We start from the raw sequence: 11,538 nt of genomic DNA, 5'->3' as shown, positions 1-11,538 counted from the left end.
CATTTTTTTGATTATGTATAGTTCTTTTGAAAGATTTAGATGCTAATTAGCCATAGACCCATCTTTCTTTCTGTGCCCCTTTATGTATTGTTCTATTCCCATATTGAACAAACATGTAGGTGTAACAGTATAAATCATTTTTATATTGTGATTTAAGATGTATTTATTTGTTTAATATCGTGCTAGAACATTGCACTGTTAAGGTAAAGTTGAATTGATATGGAGTGTCAGAAAATATAATTTCTTAATAACCTGTGATCACTTCCATGAAAAATGTTAACAGATAAAAATGTCAAGTGAGGCACTCCTCGTAGAAAGTTTCTCAATTTTTAATGGACCGCTTCATATTTCAAAACATCTTCTTTTAATCGTGTTTTCAACAGCTTTTAACATGGGATGTTCCCATAGCAAAAAGAAAAACATTTTGGCAAAATATCTCCAAATGGCCACTTAAGTTTCCATATTCATTGCCATGCAAGTAGATTTTATACAATACACTCATATGCCATTTATACATGTCATAAACACATACACCATACACTCACACAACATATGCCATACACCCATATACCCTATGCAATTCAGTCATACACCATACAGTCATATGCCTATGGTTAATACATTCAAATGCCATACAGTTAGGGCATACTCTCATACAGCAAACACTCATATGCTAATGCACTTGCACGCCATGCACTGATGTAACATAAGTTTATAGAACATGCACTCATATGCTATACACCATACTCACCACACAAAAACAATTACATTACATTACATTACATATAAAACCCTTTTTAAAGAGTTAATGTTAATCTAACAAAAGGCAATGTTTGCAAAGAGTACAAATAACTATGTTAAGGTACAAGCAATCACTTTATACGGCTAAAAATTCAACCATTAAACCTGAAGCATAATCACTCACTGTATACCACTACAAATTTAACCATTAATAAGCATAAACACTCCTTCCATATCACAACAAATCAGCCAACCTTAACACTTACTTCAAATATTAGGCACTTTACTTCACTCCAATAGTTAAAGTGGCTGTTAAGGTTGAGTTTGTAGTGATATGGAAAGAGTGTTTAAGCTTCAGTTTTAATGGTTGCATTTGTAGTGGTATACATTGAGTGTTTGTAACTTAACAATTGCATTCCTAACTCTTTGTAAACTTTTTTTTTTTTAAATGAACCTTAATTCATTATTTAAAAAGGGTATTTTTATTTTTAAATGGACAGATAAATAAATAGATAGGTAGGTAGAAAGATGGATAGATATATAAATTGGTTCCTAGTGAGTATTTCAAATGACATTTTTTCGAATGCCATAATGTCGAAAAGATGTCACCGGAAAAAAAAATGTGAATGTCTTTTTTTGGGGGGGGGTTATTTGCAATGGGGGGTTCCCCCCTAAACCCCCTTTTAAAAATTTTGTAACCCTTTTTTTACTCGCGAAACACAAAAAACATGTAAATTAAAAAAGAATACATTCGAGAAAAAAAAAATTCGGTAAAATGTTTTCAACATATTTGTCATTCGAAAAAAAAACATTCAACATATTAACTGGATACCATATAAATTCACACATATATGGTTATGGAAAATACATCCCTTGTTTTTTGGTAATCACTAAATCTGAAATATAAATATCCATTATGGGTAAAGATTTATATTTCAGAAATGTATGGGATGACATTATTATCTGTGACACACTATGTAACAACGTTGCAGTAAGAGAAACAGCAGTCCATGCATTAAAAGCTTTACTCATGTGGTTTATGCATTTCTTTTACGTGTGACTACAATTTCCCCAAAAGTTTGAAAGCAACATACAAACCAATGAAATCTGCTTTTTGGGATTGGAGGGGTTAAGTGCTCCAACATAAATCAGCCCCTCATCCCTGAAGAAATACTAAAATCCCTTTCTCATTGTACATGCACAAATTACATATATTTGCAAACGTGTCTGTGTTCTTCCATGAGCATACATCTTGTTCTTATGCAGTAGTTTCAAACACCAACTTAGCCCTTCTTTAAAGCAGTCAACCTCACTGACAAAAATACAAAAAATAAAGATGAAGTCGAAGAAAATAATGTTGCCACAAAATTATTTTTATTGTTACATTCTTTTTTCACGTTCATGCAAAAATCAGAAATTACATTTGAAATCCTCATTAAATGGTATTTGGATTGTCATCAAAACAACATATGCACTGTCCGGGCATATATGAGCAGATTAGGTGCAAGCAATCATTTGAAAAAGTCCTAAATATGCTTCTAATTGTAAGATATCCAGTTTAATTCAGTGCAGAGACTATCTCTGTGTTGTGTTGCCTGTGGCAAAAACATTTGATAAAAAACTTCAATAATCAAGCAGTATATTGTTCCCAAACTTTATTTTGCCATAATCCTAGGTTTATTGGCATCATTTGGGGTGGATACAAATAGTAATTGATTGCTAGCCTTAACTTCGTTGGTATCATGTAGGGTGATTTGCATTGCTAGCCTTATGTCCCTGCTCGTGATCTCTGTGAAACACGCTTCAATCCTGGAGGCTGAACCAATCTGATTCCAGACATAGTGAAAGCTTGCACTCCTCCTTTCCAGGTTTTAGAAGCTAGGTTCTTGCATTAGTTTGCAATCATTGTTGATGAGCTTGCTGCAGCTACAAGTTTCAACAAGACTAGTTAAAGAAAACAAACCATCTTCTGTATAAATGACAGATCATGTGACGTGACTTCTTGTGATATAATTGACGGGTGACGATCCTGCAATATTACTGCTGACACGACCATCATTTTGGTCAATTTTAAGCACATATATTATTGGGAGGGATAGCTTTCATCAAAATATTGTATGTTTTAGGTTGGGAAATCCAAAATTCTACTCTAAAAACAAAAGCAGAAGGCACTTGAGATCTCCAGACAGGGGAAGCAGAGGTTTTTTCTGGTGTTGCCTTGAATACTTTGTGAGTTCTCATGGGGGCTACCTTGGTTACAGGGAGCTTTGCAAATGACGTGAAGAAGGTCACAGGTTTGTCAGTGAAGGACGAGGTAGGTTCACCATTCTTTGACTGAATTGTAAAGTTTTTTTTTAGAACTAAACGTGTCTCATGACGTTACTGTACTGATCGTCACTTATTAAAAGCCAACCTTCTGCAAACATTACCTAACTATGTAATCTCTTTAGAAACAATGGAAATACAGGGACAAAACTTTGTTAAAGCATAAGCTTAACCAAAACGTCTTTCTAACAAAAGGTTTTCATTGAATTGTAAATGCTTCTTCTCACAAAACGTGTTCCATAATGTTCAAGCACTGTACATAACTTATTAAAATGCCCTACATTGACATACACAACTTGAAGCTAACGCGTCTGTGACAAGAATGGGCGGTGCAGGGGTGATGAGGGACTTTGAAAAGGAAAGGGAATGCTCGGTAATGAAGAACTAGGATGAGGATGGTGATGCGAGGGTGGTGGTAATGAATTACTGTCATGAAGAGGAGAGATTGCAGGGTATGGGTAATGAGGGACTGCTACAAGGAAGGGCAATGCTGGGGTAAGGATTATGAGGTCACTTGGTCTGAGCTGCACAGAGGTACACATGGCAAAACGCAGCATTAATGAAAAAATGTGCCAGCCAGGAGAGCAGGGAGTCTGCAATATGGTTGAAGCCTTGCCCTGGCATTGCAGCACACAAAGCATATGTCTGTGCCAATTTAAAATGTAAAATATCTTACAGAGTTAAGAGAAAATGTATTAAAAGAAATGCAATTTAAATATCTGAATAGAGCAGGACTGTAACTGCAGTCAGAACTCTTGACTTGTCCGGAAAAATCAAATGTTCCCGAATAGGTGAAATTTGAAACTGGGGTGAAAGAGTTGTTAATTTCCCTTTTCACGGAAAACAGAGAAAATGGCATCCTGGCCTCACCAGAGCACAACGTTTTTAGAGTTGGGTTGCGACAGCTGTCAGAAACGTGGGCCCTGGGTCCACTGGCAAATGCTACACCACTTCAAAGGGATGAACAGTACAGCACATCAGATGGTCTCCATAGTATCTGAGCAGAGAGAAGGCAAGGCGCAGTCTTAATATTAGTTAGAAAATTGAGCGCGACATTGGTGATGAGCACTGCACTTTTTTTTTCGTCAAGAAATCCCTTGGCGCTCAGTGCCGAATAACGCGTATGCGAGTTTTAGGTGTATAAGGGAGGTCCACTGCATGTTCCCTCCTCGTCCTATTCTGCATCGAATTACACTATCAAGGCTCGTATATATGGAAGAAAGCTGGATTTATGAAAAAGGGGTTAATCTGGATAGAAAAGCAGAGGGTCTGTGCAGGTATTTAAGTGCCATCAGGTATATAGAAGAATATATGGGGACCTTGGAAGGGATAAGAAGTGCTGTGGAAATTGAAAGGTCCAGAAAGGTATTTAAGTCATATGTGTCCCTTTTGCTGACATGAATGGATGAATGTGTTTCTCTTTAAAATACTGAACTGGGATGTTTCTAATAATAATGCTTAACAGTTATTGAAATAGCCTTCTTAAATCCCAAAATATAAGACAATTATTTAATGTAAATTGTTATTTGAAGAAAACATATATACAGACTTTCTTACCCATGGTGACTTGCATTAACATATTCTGATGGTCAGTCTCTGGCCTAGAAATGGGCGTGTATGTGTGAACTGGAGGCACCGTAGCATAACCCTATAAAGTATTTAAGAAAATCTGTCCCTGTATTGATATTGTCTAGGACAAATAAGTCCTGCAAATTGCTTCCCACAGGACCCCTTGGAGCCATCCCATGATGGCAAATATAGCCTGTCATTAAAGTTAAGACATAACGGCAAGATGGAATGCATTCCTATGCAGCCATATGGTGTTCTCCTTTTTAAGAGCAAAAGCCACAGTATCCAAAACAGTGGCATGAAAAGTCAAACACTCTGCTCCACTGTTGCCTGGAAATGAATGTGTTTTCCTGGAAATTGATGTCTGCTGCTTCAGCTGCGTAATCGCTGAACTCTGGGTTGTACATTTGTTGTTCTACGTAATAAAAACAGGGAGATGTGTTAATACATGCTAATGACACCATACAAGCGAAAACCGATACTATACATTTAAAAATTACCAAATAGCATAACAACCGGCAACATTGATAGAAGACATCAAGGCGTTAGTGGTAAAGTGATATGTTTCACCGGAGTGTATGTAATATAAAGAGAAATGAATCCAACGGAAATTGTGAAGAAGCAGACCATGCCAACTGCTTTATGTACATTATTACTGCATCATACTTAAAAAGGTGGCTTCTAACGGCAAGATGTCAAACAGACGTATTGGCCACAACTCACAAAGAACTTCATTTGCAAGCTAAAAGTATGGTCGGCGCAAATGGCATCGGCAGCTGCCACTATTTGCACATGGATGTTGATCCACAAAGAATCCCAAATGCGGGACACTCCATTTTTCCCTCCCTCAATTTGGGCTTCTAAAAGCAGCTAATTCAGAAACACACACAAAAACGAAATCCAGGCAGGAGTCACAGGAAATTTAAAAAAGAACATGTGAAATTGAAACTTGATTTTGCATCATATAAACCTCATCATTTAAACCTGAAAGTGATGTCAGACATCAGGAAAGTGAAACATAAGTGTGCTTGTGGATTTGCCACAACCCGAATGTGACTTAAACAAGGTTGACCAGGGGCAAATTACTCAGATCATAATGTACAATGTAAATCCAGAGTAAGGTTTAGTCATACTTATTAAACAGACATGTTTTCAGTAATCTCTTGAAAGCTGGGTAAGAAGGTTTATTTCTTAAATGCACAGGGAGTGAGTTCCAAGAGAAGGGGCAGTGGTGCTGAAGCTGATCCCTCTGGCTCTAGCGCGTTGGAAGCATGGGACCATCAGGGTCAGATGGCCAGAGAAGCAGAGAGAGCGACAGTGATGCTTCCGTGTAATGCAACTGTTCAGATATGGGGGTGCTTCATTGTAGATGCAGCAGTTTGCAATGGATAACATTTTGAAATCAATCCACGCTTTTATGGGTAGCCAGTGGACTTCACGACGCGTTGCCGAAATATGGTCAGATTTGTGGAGGCCAAGAGCCGCGCACAGGGCTCTGTTTTGTAGCTATTGGGGCTTTGCTAAGTTGGAAGCGGACGTGCCCTTGAGCATGTTGCAAAAGACATGTTTGCTCTGGATTAAAGCTCTTGAGAGGGTGAGACAGTTGTCACGGCTTAGGAATTATTTGCTCAGTACAATGAGTTTTGCAGTGTGGGCTGTAGAGGTGGAGAGGGTATCTGTGCCTCGTCATTGATAAATCAGCGTCATGGTAAACTCCAAGGGTTTTGGCGTGTCTGAGGACAGGGATAGACGTGCCATCAATGATGACGGCAGAGTAGGAGGGGTCGATGGATTCAAGGCGAGAGGGAGAGACCACAATTAATAGCTCAGTATTCTTGTTGTTGAGACAGAGATTATGGGTGGCCATCCAGTTCTGGATAGTGCAGAAGATTTTGTGAATGTTGTTAGTATCATTTGTGAGGCTGCCTGAGATAGGGATGAGAATTTGCGTGTCATCTGCAAAGTTGGTATAGGTGCCTAGAGCATCATGTATGTCAACAAGGGGTTTTGTGTAGGTGTTGTAGAATTAATCTTGAAACAAAACAAACTGCATAAACCAGTAACTATATTGTTAGGTTTCAGTTGGCGGGATTGATAGCTTTTCGACCAGTTGGGTCAAATTGTTGAAATAATCCCAACACGGCATTTGAGTTTTTTTGATCCTCAGAAAATTGGACCAGTTCCTGTGAAGCTTGCGATAGATTGGATGCTTGTGGTGTATTTATGGTGTGCTTCTTCTACAGGTTTTCTAAACCTGTTAGGAATTCAGGATAAGAAAGACACGCCTGTTATCCTAGAACATATTAGGATATTAAGATTGCAACTACGAATGATTCATCTTTCCACTGGGAGTAAGTGGTTCACATTGTCTTGTATTTTTGCCTTACTGTTATTATTCACAGTTGGATTCATGTTGCATAAATATACCCTTCTAGACAATGGTGCTAAATTACAGGAAAATCTTACTCTGCTAAGAACTAGGACACATGCTCTAAATAATTTACAACCTTCTTGATCGCAGAACTTTGAAGATATTAAAAAAAGCTTTCACCTAGCTTTCGGTCATAATGTAAGACCCCCGTCCTGCTACTGTTAGTAGAAGGTTAATTTGTGCTTTGAAAGATGTTTTTTTATATCCACTCCTAAAAACAAGTAGCTGTACGTTTTTTTCTTTTATTTAATGTGCCATGGTTAACAAAAAAACTTAAACACAGTTCAAACAATACATAGGTATTAAAAAGAAAAAGGAACAAAAACAAGCACATAAAAACGATAATTCCATATAAAAGAGAAACAATTATACAAAATTACCAAATACGATAGATTTCCCTTAAAAAACGAACAAGATCAATAGTCAATGATATATTCTCGCCCCACGTAAACCGCGACCAGAGCAGCTCCTTAGAATAGTCCAAAGAAAAGCAATCCCATTCTTTATGAAAGAAAGTCGATCTGATCACACAGAGCATTTGGAAGTCGATAATCCATTGCCTCACATTTTCCATAAATGAATTATCCGCAAAAAAATGATATTTCATAGTAAAAACCCCCTCAGTGCGTACAGTAGTCCAATGCTGAGTCCTTTCCTTGGTATGCAGTTGGTTCATCCTACATCTCAAATACACATGCTGTGCCTTCTCACACGGAAAACATTTGAGATAGCTAAGCAATTGACCCCTCCTAAGAGGAAACTTAGCATATTCCAGATATGTGGAGTACATTGTTAAATCTTCCAACGCCAGTCTCCAATCACCTCTAAACAGTTTTGATTTGACAAGATCAGGATTGTCCGACAATTCCTTTTCAGAAGAGCCAATCCGCTCCAGCAGATTGCACATACTTGCCCTATAAGCCGAAATAGAGCTAACAGAGCAGTTGTCCATAATCTTGTGCATATCAGTATAGAGATAATTGGGCAGGGGATTCAAGAATTTAAAATAGATCTTTAGTTGTTTCCAATGTTCTCTAGCCTGTAGGGAAATCAGATTCAATTTGTGGCGAACTACCACATTCAGGACTGAACTAGAAAGCCTCAGGACCTTTTTCCAAAGTAGGCCCTGGATTGGGTCCAGACAAGTATCCAGGTTTACCGAAGCCATATCTAGTTCATAAAGCAGCCCAGGCACAATTTTACCCAAGTAATATCTCAACACAGGAAGCATAGAGAATCTGCAAAGTTTGTTGAAAATATGCTTTATGTGAGATAATAGTGGATTCATTTTACCCAACAGTGCCATTCTCCACATAAGTATAGATGATGTATTGGATACATTGTAGTCCAGATAGTGAAGAGGTGCAACCCACTCTAGAGATTTGGCCCCCAGTGTTCATTTCATAACCATAGGTATTATCTCCCTTGAGAAAACCACCACCTTAGATTTAGCCCCGTTAGCCAACAAAGTTTTAGAACAGGGATAAGACTAAAAAATATTGAGCTTCCCTTGGGGGCCTCGCAGAGTCCCATCGAAAATAATATCATCGACGAAAGCTAACCAATGGACTCCCAAGTGTGCCAAACTCACAGGTACCAAATCATATGTACCCCACAATTCCTCAATATCACAAAGGTACAAGTTAAAAAGCGTAGGGGCCAGAGTACACCCCTGTCTGAACCCTAACTGTACAAACATAGATCTGGTAATAGCCCCTTGCCTCTTGAGGCGAATACGGATCGATGTGTTTTCATAGAGCGGAGCAATTAGCTGTACTAGTTTCCTAGGAACATTAAGCCTCAAGAGCTTGCCTCAAAGCGGCTGACGATCCACACAATCAAATGCATAGGACAAGTCCAGGGAGGCCATATACATATTTTCTCCCTGCACGGCCTTTGCACTAAGTAGGAGATGTTTGAATAAGGTTGCATTCAGAAATGTGCCCATAGATTGCCGAAATCACACCTGGAATCGAGAGAGAGTGTTATTTCTACTCATAAAGCTATTCAAGTATCTAAGAAGCAAAATAGAAAAATAACTTACTGGAAGAGTCCATTAAGGCAATAGGCCTATAACTGCCTGGATCATTACGATCCCCTTTCATATAGATGGGAATAATAATAGATTTGTCTCCAGGATTCAGCGAAAATATAAGTGGCATATATAACATCAAAATTTGGCTTTAGAAATTATGCCCACACCACCCATCCTTTTTCAAAAGAAACAGCAGTAGTCTGGCGGGGCCAAGATCGCTTCAATCTATTAATCGCCCAGACTATATCCTCAATTTGCCACGGGCAAGGCCCTCAGCACAGAATTTTACAGTAGGTTAGATTGTTGATCCAGGTTGACGGAATGCTAAACCTTTCCCTGAAATAGGACACCCAGATGTTCTCCTGAATTGAATCTCCCGTGGATGCTACACCCCCAGCTATTTTGTTGTTAATGCAAAGCCAGAAATGTCTGGTGTTAGCATTCATCTGGGTCTTCAATAGGGCCTGATTATCTTTTAAGAGAAGGTCAAACCTGAGAGTTTAACAAAATGAGTGTCTCGTTGACACTCAAGTTTTTGGAGTTTGAATTTTGGAGAATTCCTCCCTAGTTGTATCCTTTCTCCTTCGCAGCACATCTTGCCCTTTTGGAATCTAAAATCCTTTGGTCAAACCAATGGGGAAAAGACCACCTGGATTGAATCCCAGTGTTAAAGGACACCTTCTTAATACAATCATTGATGTGTACGTCCAAGGGTTTGCAACCTAACCTATCAAATAACCTATTCGCCTCCACCGGATCTGTTCTCCACCAAGTGCTATCTTCCAGGAAGTGGTTCATAAGTTTGCTATACAGTTTCCCATCCCAAACGACAAGTAAGTCCCATCCTCTCAGATATTATGGGTGCCAGCATTAGGCATACCATATGCTTGGCGGTCAAACCTTTCATTGAAGGTTTATCATCAAATGATCGTTAGCACCTAAATCAAGAAGAGACATATTACTACATCTACTCTTAAGGAGCAACGAGACAAATACATTATCTACCCATGATACTGAGGACCCCTATCCCAAGAATAAAGAGGCATAGCTCTGTCATGGATAGTTTCCAATTGTTGCAAATCCCAAGTCGACGTGAAGGAGTCCCAAACCAGCCCCTTGGTAAGATTATTGCTGCCAGCCCTAGGAATAAAGGAGAGGAGATTAAAACCCTTGCCCTCTGCACAGAGGGCATTCCAATCTTCCCCCAATATCATTGCATGTTAATAACCCCCTGTCAACCAGGAGTCAAATAACTGCGACAAATATGAGTGTAAAGCAGCAATAGAGTATTTAGCTGGGTTCAAATATACATTAACTAGCAAGACGTCCCCCACTGCCTCAGAAAAGCCTGCATGCACCCCAAGGATGCCTTCACCCACAAACAAAAGAGTCAATGAGCGGAGCAAATTGGTGTCTAGAGCAATTGCAATACCACTGCTGGGTCTACCCTTAGGTCCATGCGTGGCCGGGCAAGAGAAAGTGGTGAACCCCTCCAAAACAAACCTCCCTGTACACATTGTTTCCTGTATCAACAGGATATTGAAACTCGGTAGGTAAGGTGAACCCTGCCTTATATGGCAAAAGCTGTTTAATCCACATGTATTCAAAGATAAAAACCTAATTTCCCCACTGCTGTGATTGTTTAGCCCCTGCAGTAACAGACACCAATGTCCTAATCGCAGATTCAATCCATGACCAGTCCTGTGGCTCCTTGGTCCCGGTAGTTTGTGGTAATCCAGACTGGACTGTAGCTGCTACACATGATATCATATCCTTTGTAGTTCCCAACACATTGGACGCAGCCCTAGATGGTGTCAGATACAATTTGGCTGCATCCCCTGAGTTCACTTTGACCAATTCGTAGCCCAAGGACTGAAAGATTGTTCTTTGGATCCAAACCAGATTGGAAACAATATCTGAGAAACATTATGAGGCCATACGATTATTATTGTCCAAAGACAAAGAGATATGGTCGATGTCACCAGAATGTAGAGACCTTAATATGGAATGTGATTAAATAGGTTCAACACTCTTGACCTATTCAGCCACCTGAGTTCATGCCTATGTTTGTCCACCTCGCATCCAATAATCTTGGAGGTGTACCCCATGCTAGGATCCGCCCTAGGGAACTGCTCCCCCAAAACATGCATCAAAGCCATCTGAGATGATCCTAGTACGGGGTACTCTGTACCCGTACCAACCCTAATCATAGGCTGAACAACATTAGGGATCCACTTGCAACCCTGTCTCTCTCAATACTGAAGGGATCGTCTGTGCCCCCTCCGCCACTCGCTCAGCCAGCAAAGGCTCCTGCAGGGTCTTGTCATAGATACATTGTCATGGGTAGAATTTAAACCAAAGGTCGTCCAAAAAGAAGTGAGCTTTGGTTGGTGGGTTCTACCCAGGGCCTCAGACAAATTTAAAAGCGGAGGCACTG

General features: G+C 39.5%; 1 protein-coding gene across 1 annotated transcript in view; it reads right to left on the bottom strand.

The window, feature by feature from the left end:
- Nucleotides 1–2,093: 2,093 nt before the first annotated feature.
- Nucleotides 2,094–11,538, bottom strand: part of LOC138542762 (fibronectin type III domain-containing protein 7-like) — a 60,915-nt gene continuing 51,470 nt past the window's right edge. The window contains exon 14 of the mRNA XM_069641862.1: nt 2,094–5,050. The gene's annotated coding sequence lies outside the window, so the exon portion shown is untranslated. The remainder of the gene's footprint in view (nt 5,051–11,538) is intronic.

This window comes from Ambystoma mexicanum, chromosome 1q, assembly GCF_040938575.1.
Source record: "Ambystoma mexicanum isolate Mex_15411 chromosome 1q, UKY_AmexF1_1, whole genome shotgun sequence".
Classification (NCBI taxonomy): Eukaryota; Metazoa; Chordata; class Amphibia; order Caudata; family Ambystomatidae; genus Ambystoma; species Ambystoma mexicanum.
This window is presented reverse-complemented; position numbering and strand designations above follow the sequence as displayed.